Raw genomic sequence first — 20,426 nt, forward strand, 5'->3', positions numbered from 1 at the left:
ACCCATACCTCAATAAAAACAAAAATACAGAAAACTGACAAATATCTTAGTAGTGTAGCCTGAAACATATACACTTCAATCTGTGGAGTTGACTTTATTTAAGGAGGTGAACTCAGATGCTAAGGAGAGATTTACAAAATAAAGCCAAACCAAGTGAAACACAAATGGAAAAACAAACGTCATATTCCCTCAAAGTGTATTTAATGGTGGTGATGATGACGACGATGATGATGATGATTAAACGTTCAGCTAAAAAACTTGATAAAAGTCATAGCTTCTGACTCTTGCAACATTTTGTTAAGAAAGACAAGTATCTTAATAGTTTGCTTGGTGGGTTTGAAGCTGCAATCAGAGATTTGCTTCTCAATTTGGTGAGTTCCACATGCCAGGATCTGCCTGCCACTCAAAGGTAACAAAGAAATATGGTTGAGCACCAAGTACAGTATATATCAAAACACCAGGCCCTTGGGAGGAATAAGTCATGTGTAATTGGTTATGTCTTGCCCTCTATGTCTAAGAAGTAAAAGGGGGGAAAAAGCTTGGCGGAATCTAATTGCTCTAATTGTAAAACAGTTCGGTACTTTAGTGTAAACAGCAAGCTTTTCTTTGTAGAATAAACTGTTAAGGCTTTTTATACTTTTGCCAGAGACTCCAAAACTTTTATGTATTGTATCTTGTTGGTTAGAATTAGGACTTCAAGGGGCGTCTGGCTGACTCAGTCAGTGGAGCATGAAACTCTTGCCCTTAGGGTTATGAGTTCAAGCCCCACCTTGGGTGTAGAAATTACTTAAAAATAAGATCTTTAAAAAAAAAAGGATTAGGTCTTTCATCTTTTGGACCTCAGTTTACAGTGCCTCAATACTATAACAGTTTCAGTATGATCTCCACCATGCTGCTAGATTATCTTTCTAATACCAAACTCTCACATTTTAACATCCAAATATCAGTGGCTTCCCTTTGTCTATAAAATGAAATTTAATTTTTTTAAATTTATTTTTTATTGGTGTTCAATTTACTAACATACAGAATAACCCCCAGTGCCCGTTACCCATTCACTCCCACCCCCCGCCCTCCTCCCCTTCCACCACCCCTAGTTCGTTTCCCAGAGTTAGCAGTCTTTACGTTCTGTCTCCCTTTCTGATATTTCCCACACATTTCTTCTCCCTTCCCTTATATTCCCTTTCACTATTATTTATATTCCCCAAATGAATGAGACCATATAATGTTTGTCCTTCACCGACTGACTTACTTCACTCAGCATAATACCCTCCAGTTCCATCCACGTTGAAGCAAATGGTGGGTATTTGTCATTTCTAATAGCTGAGTAATATTCCATTGTATACATAAACCACATCTTCTTTATCCATTCATCTTTCGTTGGACAACGAGGCTCCTTCCACAGTTTGGCTATCGTGGCCATTGCTGCTATAAACATCGGGGTGCAGGTGTCCCGGCATTTCATTGTATTTGTATCTTTGGGGTAAATCCCCAACAGTGCAATTGCTGGGTCGTAGGGCAGGTCTATTTTTAACTGTTTGAGGAACCTCCACACAGTTTTCCAGAGTGGCTGCACCAGTTCACATTCCCACCAACAGTGTAAGAGGGTTCCCTTTTCTCCGCATCCTCTCCAACATTTGTTGTTTCCTGCCTTGCTAATTTTCCCCATTCTCACTGGTGTGAGGTGGTATCTCATTGTGGTTTTGATTTGTATTTCCCTGATGGCAAGTGATGCAGAGCATTTTCTCATAATTATAGCTCCACTTCCCGGCACATAAGGTGTGGACACAATAGGCCAGTACACCCAAACTTTTCTGTTCTCTGGAGCTATGTTCTTAGATAGCAATGTTTCTTTGCAAATGATATTTCTTTTATTGGCATGCTATTAATAATGATAATAATAATAACAAAGTTTAACTGAACATTATCTAGTATTGTGAATCAGTTCACAGAGATTATATCTTTTGATTTAGTATTTCCTATGAATATCCTCAATTCACAGATATGAAAACAGAGGCTTATGGAGAATAAGGTAAATGAATGGTTGGAGGGATTCCCCACATAAGTGAATAAAATAATCTGTCGTTCTGGAGAATATGATCAAAATCAGAAGCCACTGAATGCGATTTTAATGTATTACTAATATTGTTTTCTGGTCTTGAGAAAATCACTGGCCTTCCATGGGCTTGGCCTCTGTCATTTTCCCATCTGTGAAATGAAACAATCCTACAGTGGATTCCTTTGACTTGACCCTCCTGCTGCCTGCTTACTATGTGAAACTGGCAGACTAAAGAGGCAAGGAGTTTACAGCAGATTTCAAACATGAAGTGTAATGTAAATAACATGCAAAATAATGTGTGTGTCTGTTTCACTCTACAAATCCAACCATTTCACTTTTAAATGAGTGAGGGTAGGGAGAGAAATGAGCTCCTATCAACCCCATGGGGCTGGGAAGAATTTTCCCATTACCTCTTGAGAAATTCAATAGGAATCCAATTAGAATTTTCTTTTGCTATGGTAACTTTTACAGCAATTTAAAGCCCTTACATGATCATATTCAGCAGAAGAAGATGCCTTCTGTGGCAGAGATACTGCCGCTAATTCCCCAAGTTACAGAATTATTAAACAATGACAATAACGTTATGGTTGAATAAATGAATGGTAGCTAAATTTTACAGAGCGCTTACTTGGTATCAGTTTCCAGTCTAAGCATTTTGCATGCGTTGACTTATTGAATCCTCACCATGACTTTATGGGGTAAATACTATCATTACCCTGCTGTTAAAGAATTTTTTTGAATCTCTACACCCAACATGGGGCTCGAACTTGCAATCCCAAGATCAAGAGTCAAGTACTCACTGACTGAGTCCCACTCCTTAACCTCACTTTAGTGGTAAAAATATAGGCACAGAGAATATAGGAAACTCACTCAGAATCACACAGCTAGTGAGTAGAAGAACTGAAATCTTAACTCAGTTTGACTTCAAGTTTTCCTCCTCAAAATCAAAGAAAACTAAGTGACCTAATTTGGGCAATGTGATCTCTTTCAGACCCTCTGTCTAACATACATAGAAAAACTATCTGGCAGATTTTTGTTTGTTTGTTTCTAGAAAGGCCAGAAATAAAGCAATCATCAGCACAGAACTCCTTTGTTGTCTTCCTGTTAATCCGTTTAAGCATAAAACACTGGCTGTCTTGTTAAAATTTCCTGTTTACTTATTTCTCTGTGAAAGGGATCCTCTTTGCAGATCCTGGTTCTGGAGGAAATTGTGTGAGCTGAAATTCCTCAAAAGAGAGAGCAGAATCATATCATCATTATCACACACAGTGATACCATTATTAGTCATTTGAAATAAAACATTAAGTTAAATAAATCTGTTTTATTTTCTTCTCAACAGAAAAATCCCTCTATTCCAAATAGAATTTGACTCATGACAGACTAGAGAAAAGATTGGAAGAGCAATTAGATTAATTAAAACACTTAAACGTGCCATAGAAAATCTCCTGATTTCTCTACCTTACCCTGATAGAACACATTAAAGCTATTTGTATTTTCTAACTATGTACTTTTCCAGGGTTCACACAGCAAACAAGTATAATTTGTATGTGGACTATAACTTAACTTCTTTACATACTGCCTGTACATACTTCTACAGGAAATATTTATTAATCTTGATGATATTAATCAAGATGATAATGCTTCCTAGGACTGCTAAATATTAACAGAGAATAGATGAGAAAAGCAAGTAAATTCATCCAAGAAGAGGTATGAAAAAAATGCCATGTAACCATGGCCTAAAAAAGAAAAAGTGATCTCTCATTGTTCCACCTTTCAAAGTTTTTTCTTTAATGTGACTAAAAATAACAGGGTTCAGACTTTGGGCACCATTCACTAGTACTATTGTATAAAATGTGAATAATCCCCATGAAGAAATGTGCTCATGTTTGAATTATTTGTTTCAGGCTCTTGCATTTCTTTTTATGTAGTAGAAAATATACATGTAAAAATCATAGTGACAGACTCTATCTTGGTTTGAGGGTAAAAGTCCCTTTTATAAAGCTGCGTATGCACCATATGTTGTAATTGTCAACATCTACTTTGTTAAGTATCTACTGCATCCATGAAGTTAGGCAATGGGATACAGTGGTGACCATAAAACACAGCTTATGCCTTAATGTGGATCTTGCTTTTATGTAATACTGTACTCAAATATATAGATGTCTGCAAGATCTGTTAAGTGTGACTTTTATGATCTTGTGAAGAGATGAAGACCTTATCTCTGTCTACATACCCAGATAAAACACATAATAATAGTTTCTATACTGATTTTCACAAATCCTACTCCCTCACTATAGTCATAATCAATATTTTTTCACTAATATTTTGTCCTAAAAGGAATTCTGGAAAAATAAAATGAAACGTGAGAGAAAATAGACTATGCAGCAATGTCATTTTTTAAATCAAGGTATAAAATAGTTGGTTGTACCAGTACAGGAATGTAAAGATCTAGAGTTACCTCAACTGAACACCACAGCCTTCTACTATGGCTCCTCTAGTTTTATATGTCCTTTGAAACGATACCCTAGCAGGTAGAACATGGGGTCCCTGGTCAGTGAGACCTGGGTACAAGTCCTAATTTCTTCACTTTCTAGATATAAGACCATGGTTAAGTTGTTTTACCTCTCTGAGCCTTATTTCTACTATGCAATAAAAAGGGTGGATAATTATGCATTTATAATAGAGTTATCATAAAAAGTGAACAAAACAGTTTATTTTGAAACATTTCACAAAATACATGGCATTATATTAGATGATCAGTATTTTTGTCTGAGTGTGAATCTAAAGCACAATATGGAGTTTCACATATTTTATTGAATAGATGTGCTAGTTATCTGTTGCTGTGCAACAAACTATCTTTAAAAATGAGGAGTTTAAGAATGGCTTAACTGGATGGATGTGGCTTAGAGTCTTTCAAAAGAATTCAGTCAAGAAGTTGGCCATTGTCAAGGCATCTGAAGGCTTGATGAAGGCTAAAGAATTCACTTCCATGATGCCTCACCCACATGACTGGTAATGCAGCACTGGATGTTGGTAAGAAGCCTCAGGTCCTTGCTTACAGGGACTTAAATATAGGGCTATTCGTGTTTTCTCACAACATAGTGCTTGCTTCTTCCAGAACAGGTTATCCAAAGATAGGAAGGCAGTAAAAATAATGAAATAACTTTTACAACCTTGCCTTGGATATACACTCCATTATTTCCACGATATTCTATTATTTACACAGATCAGCACTTTTTAATGTAGCAGAGGACTGCACAAGAGAATGAATAAGAAGAGCAAAAAATCCCCAGGCCCATATTGGAGGATAGCTATCATTGTAGACTTCAGGGATTCAGGGGTAAATGGTTCAGTATCAGCTATTAGGTAGTATAAACTATACAGCTTTCTTAGTCTCCATCTTCCTTGGAAGGAAGGAGAAAGTGGTAAATACCTAGCCCTTGTTGCCCTTCACTTCTGAAATATTGTCGAGGAGCCCAGTCCCTAGAGCATTGACAAAATGAGGAGGGTTTCTAGGAATAGAAGTCACAATATTAGAAGGGCTGCATATGTCAGTTTTGAGAGCTGAATCAAGGAAGCTAGGGTATTGCGCCTGAAGAAAACAACTCAGTGAGAGACTAGTATTCACATACTAAATGTTTGAATGACTGAAAGAATAATCATGACAGTGTAAGTAAATGGAAGGAGCACATGACCTGGAATTAAAGATACAAGGTCTGATCCTAGATTTTCCATTTATTTGTTGTATAGTTTTGTATAAATCACTTAATCTTAATGAGCTTCAATTTTTCACCTATAAAAATAAAAGGAATGGATATGATAATTCCTGCTGGGTTTTATTTTATTTTTTTAAAGATTTATTTATTCATGAGAGACACACAGAGAAAGAGAGGCAGAGACACAGGCAGAGGGAGAAGCAGGCTCCATGCAAGGAGCCTGATGTGGGACTCGATCCTGGGACTCCAGGATCATGCCCTGGGCCAAAGGCAGGTGCTCAGCCACGGAGCCACACAGGCATCCCTCCTGCTGGGATAATGTACCTAAAAATATTTTATAAACCATAAAGTTTGGTTAACATGCTAAATTAAAAAATTGCTACCAAATGAATTTGGTTATTTTCTAAAGGTATGATGCTATTAAGACATTCTGTTTAGTTTTCACGTGGCAGATGTAGACTTCTTTTATGAATCTCTGGAAAGCAGAATTAAGATCAATGAATAGAAACCAGGAGAACTGTTTTTCACATAAAATCATAAGAGGCTTTGCAGGAACTAGAACAGTCTAAAAATAGAATGGTGAGGACCAAGTAGAGAAGTGAGCTCCAAACTGTTTTGAAAGATAACTCTATTGAATGGAGATCCATCTAGGTGCCCATAGGTCTCTGATAATATCTCATGGGTATGGGCTGCTGTCACCTGGACATGAGTTCTGAATTGATTTCCCAGTGGTAGATATGGATTTATACTGTCTTTCTTATAATAGCCCCCTGTTTTACAGGTGGTCCTTGATATTATGAGTTCGTTGTCACGAAGTGTATAGCCACACAGCAGAAGGAAGCTGGCTTACACAGGAATCCAAACCATGTCCCAGCCTACCCCAGCTCTCTACTCTGACTGAAGCCATTTTCCATGTGGTCAAATGGCTTGTGGTTGCCTTTGGTATTTTCACTTTCCAATCCATGATTCGAATGGTCCCTGAAGATAGAGCCTGATGATTACATTACGTTGACACCTCTGCATGCTAGTGATATTCTGTTGCAGTGATTCTTAAACTTTTTGCAGATCTTTTTGGCAGACTGATGAAAGTTATGGCCTTCTTCCTAGAAAAATTCATTCTCATACATATACACAAAATTTTCCATATAATTTCAAAACTCATCTACTGACTTCCTTCTGGGGATTAATGTACCATAGTCCTAGAACCATTTGACTTGGGGCTTTAGATGGAAAATGAGCAGATGACATATCCACCCAATCCTTAGACTATAAAAGAAACCAGAAGCCCACCAAAACACTCAACACTGTCTCCAATACATACTCAGATTTCCAGGGAGATGGTCAAAGTCAGGTTACAAGTAGGTCATGTTCCTAAAAGAAAAATGACCACTGCAAAAATAATGGAGTTCATTTCCATCAGAGTTATCCTCAGAACCTTAGTCTTCTTAAAAACAGGAGCACAGAGTAGAAATATTTGCACTCCCATTTTGATTTATGGATCCTAGAATTGATCCCCTACATTTTGTTTTCTTTCCAGAATATTGATAACTAGCTGAGTTCATAGGCAGACCCAATCCCCTTCAATCAGATTGATTTTCATTGCCTTGGTTCACTTTTCCTTCTCTGCTTTGATGTTTTACTTACTATTAAGCCAGAATGCTAAATTACAGGTATGCATATACACATATGAGGGGCTTACAGACAGGAGGCTTTAATGACCACCGTGTGCCCAGATAATTTGGCCTTATGATCAAAATCAGACATTTTAAAAGTTATTTCCAACCTGAGGCCATGTGCTTGCCTTTCACCTCTTCTCGTCAATGCAAAGCCACAGTCTGCAAAAGATCCTATTTCTTTGATTTTATTTTGTGGTTTCAAAGGTAGGAAAGAATTCCACCTAGTTTGAAATTACAGCTAACGTCAGGTAAAGAATGTTACTGTGTGTGCATTGGTCCACTAGAGCCAAGGATAATATAAGGAACCAGCCCAAGACATTAAAATGTCTGTACCAATTGTGGCCATTGTGTCTGGGTTCAGGTCTCATTAGGGAACAAACCTTGTTGATGGATCTTTGTGTGTGGGCTCCATGTCCCAAGTGAGGACTATCAAGCTAGTGAATTGGACAGCACTGCCAGGGGGCTTGGGTGCAGGCACTGAATCTGAGATCAGATTCTGAAATGGAGTTCTAAACTAAATGGAGCAGGGGCCTCCATCCATTCTCAGTTTTTGAAACACCAGACAGAATAAAGCCTTGGGTGAGGCAGGTGGGTAGGAAACAAAAGCAGACAAAAACATTCCAGTTATGCCTGTGAACACACGAATCCCCTGATCTTGGAGCTGAAGTCCAAGTCCTTAGAGATCTATGGTTTTTGTAAGGAGAAGGCTGTGACACATTAGTTGATCAAAAAATCAATGTAGTGAGTCACAACCATCCTTTGTAAAAATATATGCATATATAATAACATAAATAGATTAGAAAAATATCAGAATGCATCATAGGTAGTATGAGTAGGAATGTTCTATATAACTGTTACTTCAATTATATACATCGTGTGTGTGTGTGTGTGTGTGTGTGTGTGTTTGCCATGTAAATTATTTTTTATTATGGAATGTTGGTCAAAAAAGTTTGAAAGCCACCACTTGATGTGAACCTGAAGCTCAATTAAAAGAGCAAATGACTCTTTCTCTGCATTGTACAGCCCTTTCTGGTATAAACAGTAGAATTAAGTCACTCATTCCGTAGTCAATTTGGTTCTTTGCAAAGAACTTATTCCTAAAAAGACTAAGTCCAAATGAACATCTTTACCCTTTTCCTGCTCCTTTCCCTGAGATTATATTTGTTGATTAAAATTCAATCTCCACACTAGAGGCCTGAGTCTGACTGCTCCAGCAATCCCTTTCTTCTCTCTCTCCTTCCTTACCTCCTTTCCCTCCTTCCTTCCCCTGTTGGAGGACTGGTGTGAATATTTCAGGGTCAGGAAGGTTTAGTAGCCAAGGCAAACTGCAGTTGGAAGCAGAAATCATAGCAAATAAGCAATTAAGGTGGATCCATGCCCCACCGCCCCCATCCCCAGCACCTTCCACAAACATTCCCATACTGGAGCAGGCCCTCATCACCTCACACCTTGATTATTGCCATAGCTCCCAGCTCCTTCCCTGACAGCAGTCCCTCCTCACATGGCTAACCTGCCCACATATGCCAAATTAATGCTTTGAATATGTTGTTTTCATCATGTGATTATCCTGCTCAAAATCATCTAAATCTCCCATTACCTCCAGGTCAAATCTTGAACTTCCACAGCATGCCCTTCTGGACTCTCCACAGTCTTGCTTCAATCTGTCTGGCTAAACTTATCTCTGGATGCTTCTGAGCACCGAAAGCCAATTCATTCCTCCCTCAATCTCCTGAGAGTGTCTAACCCCTGCTTATCTGGTCTTCCTGTCTCCTCCTGCTAGCACAGATCACTTTTCAATCTGAACACATGCAAAATTCTCTGTATCATCTCTTTGCCATCTTCCCATGTAATCTCACTGTTACTTGGTACATACTAATGTATTCGATCCCCTCAAGCTCCTCAAAGTCACATTTATCAAAGGCAAAATCTCCTGCATGGCTCTCCCACCTATCAAGGTACTATATGATATTAAAATATTAAAACAACATCTAATACTTATTGAGTATTACCACACACTGGGTTAAAAATGCATTAATTTAAATTTCAAAATGCATTATTTTACACCTTATTTACAGATGATGAAATGGAGGAAAGAAAAAAGGAAGAGCTATGAGAAAAAAACAAGAGTTGTCTATGTCTTTGGAGAGGAAGCCTGTACTCTGTCATTGCCTTACATTCCTAGAGTTTGCAGAATAGTGATTCTTAAATACATTGGAGGCTTATAGACTCCTTTGAGAACCAGACAAAAGTGATGAAACTTGTTTCCAGAAAGATGCATATATTGCAGACTAAATGTTTGCATTCACTTTCTGGGGCGCAGATCTCTAAAGCTCATCTTTGAGTATGTAGTGTCCATGGATCCAGGTTAGGAATTCCTGTAACAAACATTACATGATATGACATCCTCAAATAATAGGTTTCTGCAGTGTGGTCCAAAATCAACACCCATTATAAAAGCAAACTCTTACAAAAGTACCTAGAAACTGGAGACATATATAATGTGAATGGGAGATATGGCTCTGTGTGTGTGTGTGTGCGTGTGTATATGTGCATGTATCTTCACAAATTATCTATAATACATGCAAGGAAGTCTTTAGCTTCAGACTAATCTCTTTTTTAAAATGCCAAGTTTTATGAGAAGGATTAGAGTAGTTTAGTATTACTCCAACTTGATCAATATAAAGCTAAGCTCAGAGGGGTTATCTGATCTACTCGAGGTACACAGCTAACTTAGTTCTCAGCCTCTTCACTGGACATTGCTAAAAAATCAGTGTGTTGTGTAGGGGAACCAGAACAACTAAAGGTAGGTTATTGAACCAGGGCAAAGCTGAAAGCAAGGAAGTTGGAATTTGATGTTAAAAACCATTAATGATAAGTAGTAACACTGGTGCCTTAACAACGATTCCAGATGCCTGGACCTCATACTTTCACCTGCAGGTGATGGCTGTCAATATGGGCAACCCATACAGGATAGCAGAAGTGCTTTCTGAGAATGTGTAATGGCTGTTATGATACCTATATGTGGTAAGTAAGTCCATAAATGTCAACGTGCCCCTCAATGTAAACTGGGTTTTCAGGTCAAAAATCACCTGGTTTACTCCACGTGAGCATTCCAGTGTAATAAGTGTATTTAACCACCAGGGAAAAAATGAATATCAGCAGCGGTTTATTTATAGCTCACTTCTGGCCTTTCAAAGTCCCTATTTCCAGAACCCCTTACATTTTCTGCCCCATGAATTCTTAATGAGTTCCAGTTGAAAGTGCTATAGTTCCACGTTCAGGCTATTAAAAAAAGGAGAAAAGGGGGAAAAAAAGAAACCTGAAAAGTATGTTTCCCTCAACTACCAGGACTTATAGCTGATATAGCCTACTCTGTTTTCCCCCCTCTTGGCAAATGTTGGCAAATATGCTAGCAGTTGGACAGGCCTGCTATGTTTTTAAATCCTTTTAATCCTCTTTATAGTAACAGAAACATTTGAGGCTGATCTTTGAAGACTCTGTAGAGTGCAGAACACCTGCAGTTCGGTGCTTTGTGCTAACAAACACCCAGTGTGAGCCTAACACGGTTGGGCAGGCTCAGAGCTGGCCCCCGGAATCCTCCCAGAGTAATGAGGGTCTCTCTTCCCCTCTGACCTCGCCTTCCCCAGCTTAAACCTGCTCTGGTAAATGGCACCCTTGCCCTCTGACCCTCCCCAAATGGCTCAATGAATCACATAAGGGCTCATAAAAATGATTTGCCAATATGTCAGGAAGTAGAAAAAACGAAGTTGAGTCTAGTTTGGAAATTGTTCAACTCACTAACAAACCCTCCTTCCTCGTATTCAGTTGCTAGAAAAGTTGATTATCTAGGATTAAAGCCAATGTCGATGACAGTCTCACAACCTAGTAGGGTAAAAAAAGGACATTATTCTCTCTCCTTTCATTCTTTCCCTCAAACGATGAAACAAAACTAGTGTTGTTCACAACACTGATATCAGTTGAAATCTGTTCACACATTAGTAGAGGTTTATTTCTCTAAGGACCGGGATTATCCCGTTCTCTGCCATTTACTTATATATCCATACTCCTGTTTTTACTTACTCTTCTCATGATATCTGATGGGTAAAAAAAAAAAAAAAATCCTTATTCTACTTCAAATCAACTGTATACTGAAAAATTCATATGTATCTAAAGCGTACCCGTATGAGTTAATATTGATTAGCAAAAAGAGTCACTGTGTTTTTTAGATGGAAAAACATTATTGTGTGTGGTAAATATAGTCCAAAAAGAAATAAGTGCAGGGTTTTTAGAGAAATATCCAGTGGATATGTGAGAAATTTCTTAACTTTAGTGTTGTCAGGTTATTCCACTCATCAGTTGTAAACAAAAGACATACATACTGAGATCAGTAGGGAAACTGAAGCATACACAGTGTCTCAGGTCATCAGGGGTGAAAAAAAAAGTATATTCCTCTTGGATTTTTCTCAGCCTAATTGTGATGTTTGAATTCAGTGAACTGCCTCTGGTCCAGTCAGGTCTCTGGGGCCCAATACAAACCTGGGCATAAACACTGAATGTCCATCTCACCTATAGTTCAAATTCAACACAAACGTTGCCTCTGCCTGAAATGTATCCATCATCCCCTCTTCCAACAACAAAAAAAGACCCTCTTCTGTTTGAATTACTTCCATGTCTCCCACAGACATTCTTAAACTACCATCTGGAACACCTGCTGCGACTCACTGAACTAGGTTTAGGTTATAGAGTATTTTTCAAAGTGAGCTGATGAAAAATTTTCAATATGCATTTTGACAAGCTTGAACAACTGGGTTTCCCCATGCATTCAGATCCCTTGCTTCCCTGCTAGTTGGTTAATTTCCCTAGACAGGAAAAAAAAGCGAAGAGAAATAGGAAACACAACAAACACATGCATATCCTTACCTAGTGTTTCTGCTACCGTAACATTGCTACTCTGCGGTGCTGCCCACATCTATGAGATGCAGCATGTGTTTTGTTTCTAAGAAACATGACCCTTTTGCAATTTGTCATTTTACCTAATGAGGGACAAGGTTTGCATTATTACTAAAAATCCCCAAAAAGGCATTTCCCAAATTCAGTTAAAATATTTCTTTTCAGACAGTGCCACAACCCAGTATTTTTATTCTACTTAACCAGGAAGATAAAATAACCAATTTTATTTTCCCTTCTCATGGTCACTTACAACCTGAGGCAATGGGTAGGATGGGCAATATGCTAAATTAAGAAGAATATCTTTTTAACACAAAACTAGAAATCTAAATTTAGACCACTCAATATAACCATTAACTTGTATAAGCTACAGTTCTTATTCTCAATATCTGCATCAACAAAAGTATTATGGGGTTGGATTACATTTTATCTGAAGGATTTTTTGCTTAAAATTCCATTACCCTATAAAATTAAAATTTGATTTAAAAAAGATGGAAATAATGAATCTCGATATAATAGAGATCACAGGTATATGACTTATCAATCCATGTATGTGTATTTTTACTTATGTGTATGCTTATACCTTCAAATTGTTTAAAAAAAATGAGGTAGCTCACTTTGGGCCAACAAGATAAAAATAAAATTTAAAAAATTGAAGTGATGTAATCTAGAAATAGGAAGAGCAAGGGGGTACATACTCAGGTTCACTGAATAAAATAACAGAAAACAACGTTTGGGGACCAAATGCAAGGCTTCAGATTTAATAGCATTAGCATCAAGGATAATAACAGAAGTAACTGGGCCAGAGCTAGCATATGACAATAGAACAGTCTACCTAGATCAATCCAGAAATATCTCTTAGAAGGATTAAGGAAAAGTACTGTCTTTTACTGCTTGGAAAACTTTAAGCCCAAGGATATAAGCGCTGTGGAAAAATAAAACACATATGATATGATGATACAAAGCATTTATTATAGTAATATAGAAGTAATTTTCATCAAAGTAGTCTATAAGCTGGTCAATCAGAAGAAGATATGGGAGATGCTTTTTAATACAGAGCATGTGCAAAGTAGAAATGGAGAATTGAAAATAGCTATATAAATATATACATATTATTAATAATATGTATATATTTATATATAACCACCTCATCTTATAAACTTCTGAAATCTCTTTGATTTTTGCCATGATGGACTTTTTGCCTATCATATGATAAAAACAACAACAAAAGCCAGAATTGATGTATTGGAGAATGACTTCAGTTTGTAATAAATGTATGGTACCAACAGTGAAAACACCTTTTAAAATCACATTCAGAACAAAAGAAAAAAGTAAGGAGGCTTAATACCAGGCGCATACACATATAACATTAAGACATAAACAATAACAAGGTAACATTTCTTAATTATACTTTGCTGTATACTGTCTACTCAGGAGAACACTCTTCAAATTAAAAAGGCATCCATATAACTGTGGTTTAAAAAAATGGGTGAGAAAGAACTACCTCTTCTACATATGCTTCTGTATTAACTGACATAATAAACAGATCAACAGAAGAAATAAATTATTCTAAAAAACTAAAATATATGTGCTAAAAGAGCTATTGCACACAAATAGTGATTATCAGATTATCAGATTAGGGATGTTGATTTTATATATAATTTACTAACACGTGCACACCACCACCTTCCCCCCACCCACCCCACACACACACACTGTAAGCCAGCAAGAGCATGTTATCTGACAAAGCCCCATGGAGACTGCTTTGACTTAATCCTATAGAGAGGCTCTGATAACAAAAGAAGTCACACCTCAGAGATGGTTGCATTAGGTACAAGAGAGCTGGGGTATTTATCCTCCAGTGTATCCAGTGGTTGTTGGTTGAGGGCTGCCTCCAGGAAAACTGTTGCATCCAGGAAAGGTTCTGTCTCCATGAGCATAGGCAACACGGGCTCTGGGAGCCTGAGGCAGCGCACGAGCCAAAAGACAACTGTTGGTTGAGAGGGGGAAAGTACACCTGTGGTCAACATGCAAAGATTTGGGGGGATGTGGGCTGAGTCCTGACAAAAGTCACTCCACACCCTCAAAGGAGATCTTCCCTCCTGATGTCTGAGCCCTGTTTGTTTTATCATCCTCACCAACCATTAGAAGACTATAAAGAAAGCAGACATTAAATCTGTGGATGATTCAGAAAGGTGGGGAGGAATAGCAAATAATTTAGATCGAGACTGGAGAAAAGCTTGAATGATAGGTTCAAGCTAATAGAATGAAATTCGAAGGAGATAAATATAAAGCCTTCCCACTTTGCCTCAAAAAAAAAAAAAATCACCTGGATAAAGTGCACCACAAGGGAAGGGTGGATTACAGCAATGTATGTACAAAAGATGGCAGCCTTATAGTTGACCACAAGCTCAGCATATAGTCATGTGGACAACAGATTCACACAGAAGACAGAGGAAGAGCTCAGCCTGCTTAACCAAATACAGGATGAATTAGCAGAAATTCAGTTGAAAGGGGGATTATATTTATACCATGTTGCTCTAGAGGGAAAACTAAGACTGAAGGGTACAAAGTCAGAAGGCAGATTCTGGCTCAGGGTGAAGAACTTTTGAATTTCTAGAGCCAGACAAACATGTCTTCTTAGGGTGTGAGGGTTTGGAGCTGTCTGAGCTGAGGCTGAATGAAATTCTGCAGAGATATCAAGGAGGAGATTTTTATATGGGGTGAAAGAAAGATGAAGTCTGGACTGAGAACTTCATGTCCTCTTCCAACTCGATTATTCCATGATTCTGTGAATTTAGTTGGTGATGTTCAATGAAATCGGTAACAGACACGGGGCACCTGGAAGCAGAATGAGAAATGCCACGGGGCCTGGAGAGCCCCTTAATGGATATAGAAGTCCTTGAATTATGGAAATTGGCGATATTTATTAAGCCCCATTCAAAATTCCTGCTCAATTGTGAGTGCTTGGAAGGTAATGGGAAAGATTTGCTACTCTGGACACACCCATCTCTTATGACCAAGCAAAGGAAGCCAAAGAGAGGAAAAGACTTGGAAAACCTCCTTACTGAGAAAAAGAGGAGTAAGAGGAAAGAAATCATAATGACAAGAAAGGAGAGATGCTATGCATCTTCTCACCTTTGTTCACCCCTATTTCCTACTTAGTGTTGTTTTGGATGCTTTTAATTTCTTCTCTTCTGGGTCCAATCAACGGCTGACCACATCTGTTCAATTGGAAGTATACGTCATCTTGGTTTTGGAATATAGGCAAGTATGCACTTAGTTTTTCTCCAAGCCAAAATGTTGCTCAATGTTTAAGGCTTCTGCCGGTGGAGAGCCAGGAAACATGGGACAATGGTGTTGGGACAGGGATCTCTGCAATAGGGAAGATCAGATTGTTGTCATTCCACATGCCTTTGGGCCATTTCTGTGACCTTTTCAAGAGGGGATCATCCCACCCATAAAGCAGAACCTCACACAAATTATAATGATATCTTTATCTATGAAACATCCTTCCTTTAAGATCTTGAAGTACTCCATCTAATTAACAAATTCATCTATACAAATTCCCAGGAAGACTACAACAACAATCAGTATGTTCACTTTACATATGAAGAAATATGGAAGTTGATACATAAAGTGCAAATGGGAAAATCTAGAGTCTCCTGAACCCATTCCAAAAGCCATGTAATAGACTATGAACACAGTTTCCTGAACAGAGAGGTTAGTGGAACTGATGAACCCAAAACAAATATGTTTCAAGCCTTGGGTAAAAATTTAAAGTCAACTAGAGAAGTTTTGGAATTATAGGAGAATTACCTAATGCTCATTTCATTTGGCAGAGGAAACTTTAAAACTTACTGCAATATAAGCTTCCAATGCCCTGGCCTCTTAGATAAAGGACATTTAAAACTGGACTGATTATTATCTTCTCTGGGTGTAAACTTCATATCCTAGTATTTTGGTCCACAGCATTTACAAATATTCTTGTTTGAGGCACTATGGATGTTTTTATGTTTAAACACACACACAGAGGAATTAGTTGTTGGAAGTAAAAAGTCAATTGGTATAGCTACTGTATGGCCTTACATTAAATCACTTCTCATTTCACTTCAGATTCAATGGCAAAATAGACAAGTAAATGATTTACATGGAATACATTTAGAACATTCCTGCAACAGAAGAGAGGACATATATGGTGAGAATGAGATCAAAGTATACACGTTCAAATGTTTGCCACTTATCTCTATGGCTCTTGGTGTATATGGTGCTTTGGGGCAAAGGAGAAAGAATGACAGACCAAATAACTTTTCAAGTTGGATGAGCATAATACAAAGGTATCAGGCCAGTGGATTTACTATCTGCAAGGCTAAGAAAAACAGTATCAGATTATGTTTAAGAAACATAAAAACTATTTTATTAGGTAAGGTTGGGCAAAAATGCTTGGAATCCAATGTTCACTTGCTCTTATGCTCTCTTTCATGTGGAAACAGACTGAGGAAACCCTAGATGAAAAAATACAAACCCAGAAATGACCTTTCTGGTTATGAACTGGGACAAAATCTGGAACCGAACTATGAAAATAAAATACAATTCATAAAAAGGAAAACTAGTGAACAATAGAAACTCCTGAGAGTTCATGATAGAAGTATTAGATTCTGGAAGTCATTTGCACTTAAAGTGCTAGAAACTCATTTCATGACTACCAGAAACTCTTGCTATTTAATTGTTGCAAACAAAGAATACAAACCAAAGAACTTCTGAGTTTACTGAGAAATCTTAGATACATAAAGTTGGACTATAAGAACAGTAGTTACTTCCCATGCAAAATTCAGATGAAAAACATGTAAACATGCACAGTCAGTTGCTAAGTAATGGGCATTTGTTGAGTGTTGACTATGCTTTGACTATTGTGTGCAACTACAGTTGTTAAACTTTGGAGCTAATTAGAAATTACCTGGAGCCTTTGCCAAAAGTTCAGATCCTTATGCCTAGAAATTCTAGCGGTAGGTCTGAGGTAAGGCCAATATATCTACATGTTAGTCAAGACCCTAGACTATTCTGAAGCAGACACTCTTTTGACCAAATTCTAAGACTCAGTGGGTAGATCAAGAGCCACAGTCTGAGTAATGATATAGGTCTGCTTCTTCCAATTCATATTGGACTCAAGCTTGGTTTCCTCATCTTTTAAGTAAATGACATAAGGACTCTGACCTTCTAGAACTCTCATGAGGTCATGTATACATAAGGACCAGATACATGACTGGTGCTTAGTAAATGCTTATAACCCTCCTCTCTAATTAGCTCTGTTGCTCTACAGAGAACTAAATGAGGCAGCGTGTTCATTTCCTGTCCTTAAGCTCCCCTGATATATTTAGTGGAACACATTAATTGCCCCAAAGATATGAGGATCTTCCCCCACCAATTATTTCAATTAGCTTGCAATAATCTCATCAAAAGATAATGTATTTATATTCAAAGTGAAATATGTTTAAGACATTGTCAATAAATCGCATCTCCAAAACCTCCAGATATTGATTATATTTGTCAATGAACCTACCCTTTCTGTCCTTTTGCTAATATGAAGTAGACAAAGAACTAAGTAGGGAGTTGCTCCAATGTGTATATTTTACCCACACCACCAAAATATGGAAATTAACGCAGGCTACACTTTAAGAAAATGCTACGATTTTTAAAAAATCAACTTTTTTGAAGTATAATTTTTTTAGAATAAGACTGTTTTAAGTATACAGTTCCATGAATTTTGACAAATGTGTATAAATAATCAACAACCTAGCTAAGATATAGAACATTCCCAATATTCTATAAATTTTCCCTGTGCCTCCAGTAAATTAATCCACGTGTCAGAAGGATGTGCTAATCTGATCTATAGCATCACAGATTAGTTTTACAGCTTAGATTTGGTTTCTTTTGCCCAACATAGTATTGGTGAAATTAATCCTTACTACTGCAGGTATCAGCAACTGATGCACTTCTATTGCTGGACAGTTTTCTGTTGTAGAACTCTACCAATATTTGTTTATTCATTAACCTGTTGATGGGCATTTGAATTACTTTTAATTTGAAACTTCTATGAATAACACCTCTATGAACATTCATGAACATTTTGTGTATATATATATATATATATATATATATATATATACACACTCATTTCTCAGACTAAAGTTTTGGGTCATATGGATATATATGCATTCACTTCCCCTTGGAAATGAAATTACTAGCCATATGATACTTACAGGATTAACATTTTAAGAAATTATTTTCCAAAAGCTTTACTATTTGTAACTCCCTTCAGCGGTATATGAGAGTTCCAGTTGCTCCACAGAATGTCCACTTACCAGTCTTTTTGAAATAAATGTGAAATAATATGCCAGCATTTTGTTTTTTGTTTTGTTTTGTTTTAAAGAGGGAGAGAGGTGGGTGGAGGGCAGAGGGAGAGGGAGAGGATCTTAAGCAGGCTCCACACCCAGCATGGAGCCTGATGTGGGGCTCAATCTCACAACACCTGAGATCATGACCTGAGCTGAAATCAAGAGTCAGACATTTAACTGACTGAACCACCCAGGCACCCCCAGTGTGTTTTTAACTTGTGTTTCCCTAATGGCTATGGATTCAACAATGTTGAGTCACTGTTGAATGCTGAACATCTTTTCATGCACTCATTAGCTGCCCCCACAACCCTGTGAAGTGTCCATTCAAACATTATTTTAAGTGGAGATGGCTGTGTTCTTATGCCTGAGTCTTTATTATACCCTGAGTAGAAGTCTTTTGTCAGATATATTGCAAATATTTTCTCACAGTCTATGGTTTGCCTTCTCATTTTCCTAACAGTGTCTTTTGAAGAGTAAAAGTTTTAATTATGATAATGTTCCATTTTTTTATATACTTGTGCTCCCCTTTTTCTTTTTATACTGTTTAAGAAACCTTTGCAGGCAGCCCAGGTGGCTCAGCAATTGAGCACCGCCTTCAGCCCAGGGCATGATCCTGGAGACCCAGGATCGAGTCCCATGTTGGGCTCCCTGCATGGATGGAGCCTGCTTCTCCCTCTGCCTGTGTCTCTACCTCTCTCTCTCTGTGTGTCTCTCATGAATAAATAAATTAAAAAAAAAAACCTTTGCATACCCCAATGGAATGAAAATTTTATTCAATAGTTTTAACTAAAGTTTTAGCATTTATATTTAGGTCTGTGACACTCTTGTAGGTTCTCTAGAGAAACAGAAGCAATAAGTTATTTATGGATATAGATAAATAATACATATCTCTATAATATATCTCTAATATATATCTAGTAATATCTCTAATAATATCTGTGATAATATCTCTGTCTTTATCCATGGATATAGATAAATAAGTATATGTCTCTATAATATATTTTTAATATATATCTAATAATATCTATGATAATATCTCTATCATTATCTCTATGAAGAGATTTATTATAAGGAATTAAATCACATGATTATGGAAGTTGGGAAGTCCCCAAATCTGCAGTTGACAAATTAGAGACCCAGAAACACCAATAATGTAGCTCTATTGCAAGCCTGAAAGCCTGGGAAGCAGGAGAGCTGAAGATCTAGTTCCTGTTCGAATCTGCATCCAAAGGCAGAAGACCCATGTTCTAACTTGAATACTACCAGGCAGAGAGAGTGAATTCTCCTTTACTCAGTCAGGCCTTTGTTCTATTCTCCTTTATTCATGGATTAGATGAGGCCCACCCACACTGGAAAGGACAATCTGCTTTACTCAAATTACCTATTCAAATATTAATCTCATCCAATTACACCCTCACAGGTACATCGAGAATAATGTTTAACCAAATATCTGGGTACTCCACGACTTAGTCAAGTTGACATAAAATTGATCATCACACCGTTTCAAATTAATGTTTTCTTATAGTGTTAACTAGGAATACATGTTCATTTCTTCTAAGTAGATGTCCAGCAACATTTGTTGAATTACTTTGACGTCCTAATCAATAAAGATGGACTATAAACCCATGGGTCAATT

The 20,426-nt window shown here is 37.5% G+C and overlaps 1 long non-coding RNA gene across 2 annotated transcripts in view; it reads right to left on the reverse strand.

Moving 5' to 3' along the window:
* The window catches only part of LOC111094521, a 306,613-nt gene that overhangs the window by 101,625 nt on the left and 184,562 nt on the right, over positions 1 to 20,426 (reverse strand). The window contains exons 5-6 of one of the 2 annotated variants that reach the window (XR_005385709.1): positions 15,534 to 15,770; positions 13,282 to 14,385 (exon numbers count right to left, since the gene is read on the reverse strand). The exons of the other annotated variant lie outside the window; for it this stretch is intronic. This is a non-coding gene — a long non-coding RNA (uncharacterized LOC111094521). Of the gene's footprint in view, positions 1 to 13,281; positions 14,386 to 15,533; positions 15,771 to 20,426 lie in introns of those variants that run through there. 2 annotated transcript variants of the gene reach the window in all.

The sequence above is a fragment of the Canis lupus genome, chromosome 38, assembly GCF_011100685.1.
Source record: "Canis lupus familiaris isolate Mischka breed German Shepherd chromosome 38, alternate assembly UU_Cfam_GSD_1.0, whole genome shotgun sequence".
Taxonomy (NCBI): domain Eukaryota; kingdom Metazoa; phylum Chordata; class Mammalia; order Carnivora; family Canidae; genus Canis; species Canis lupus.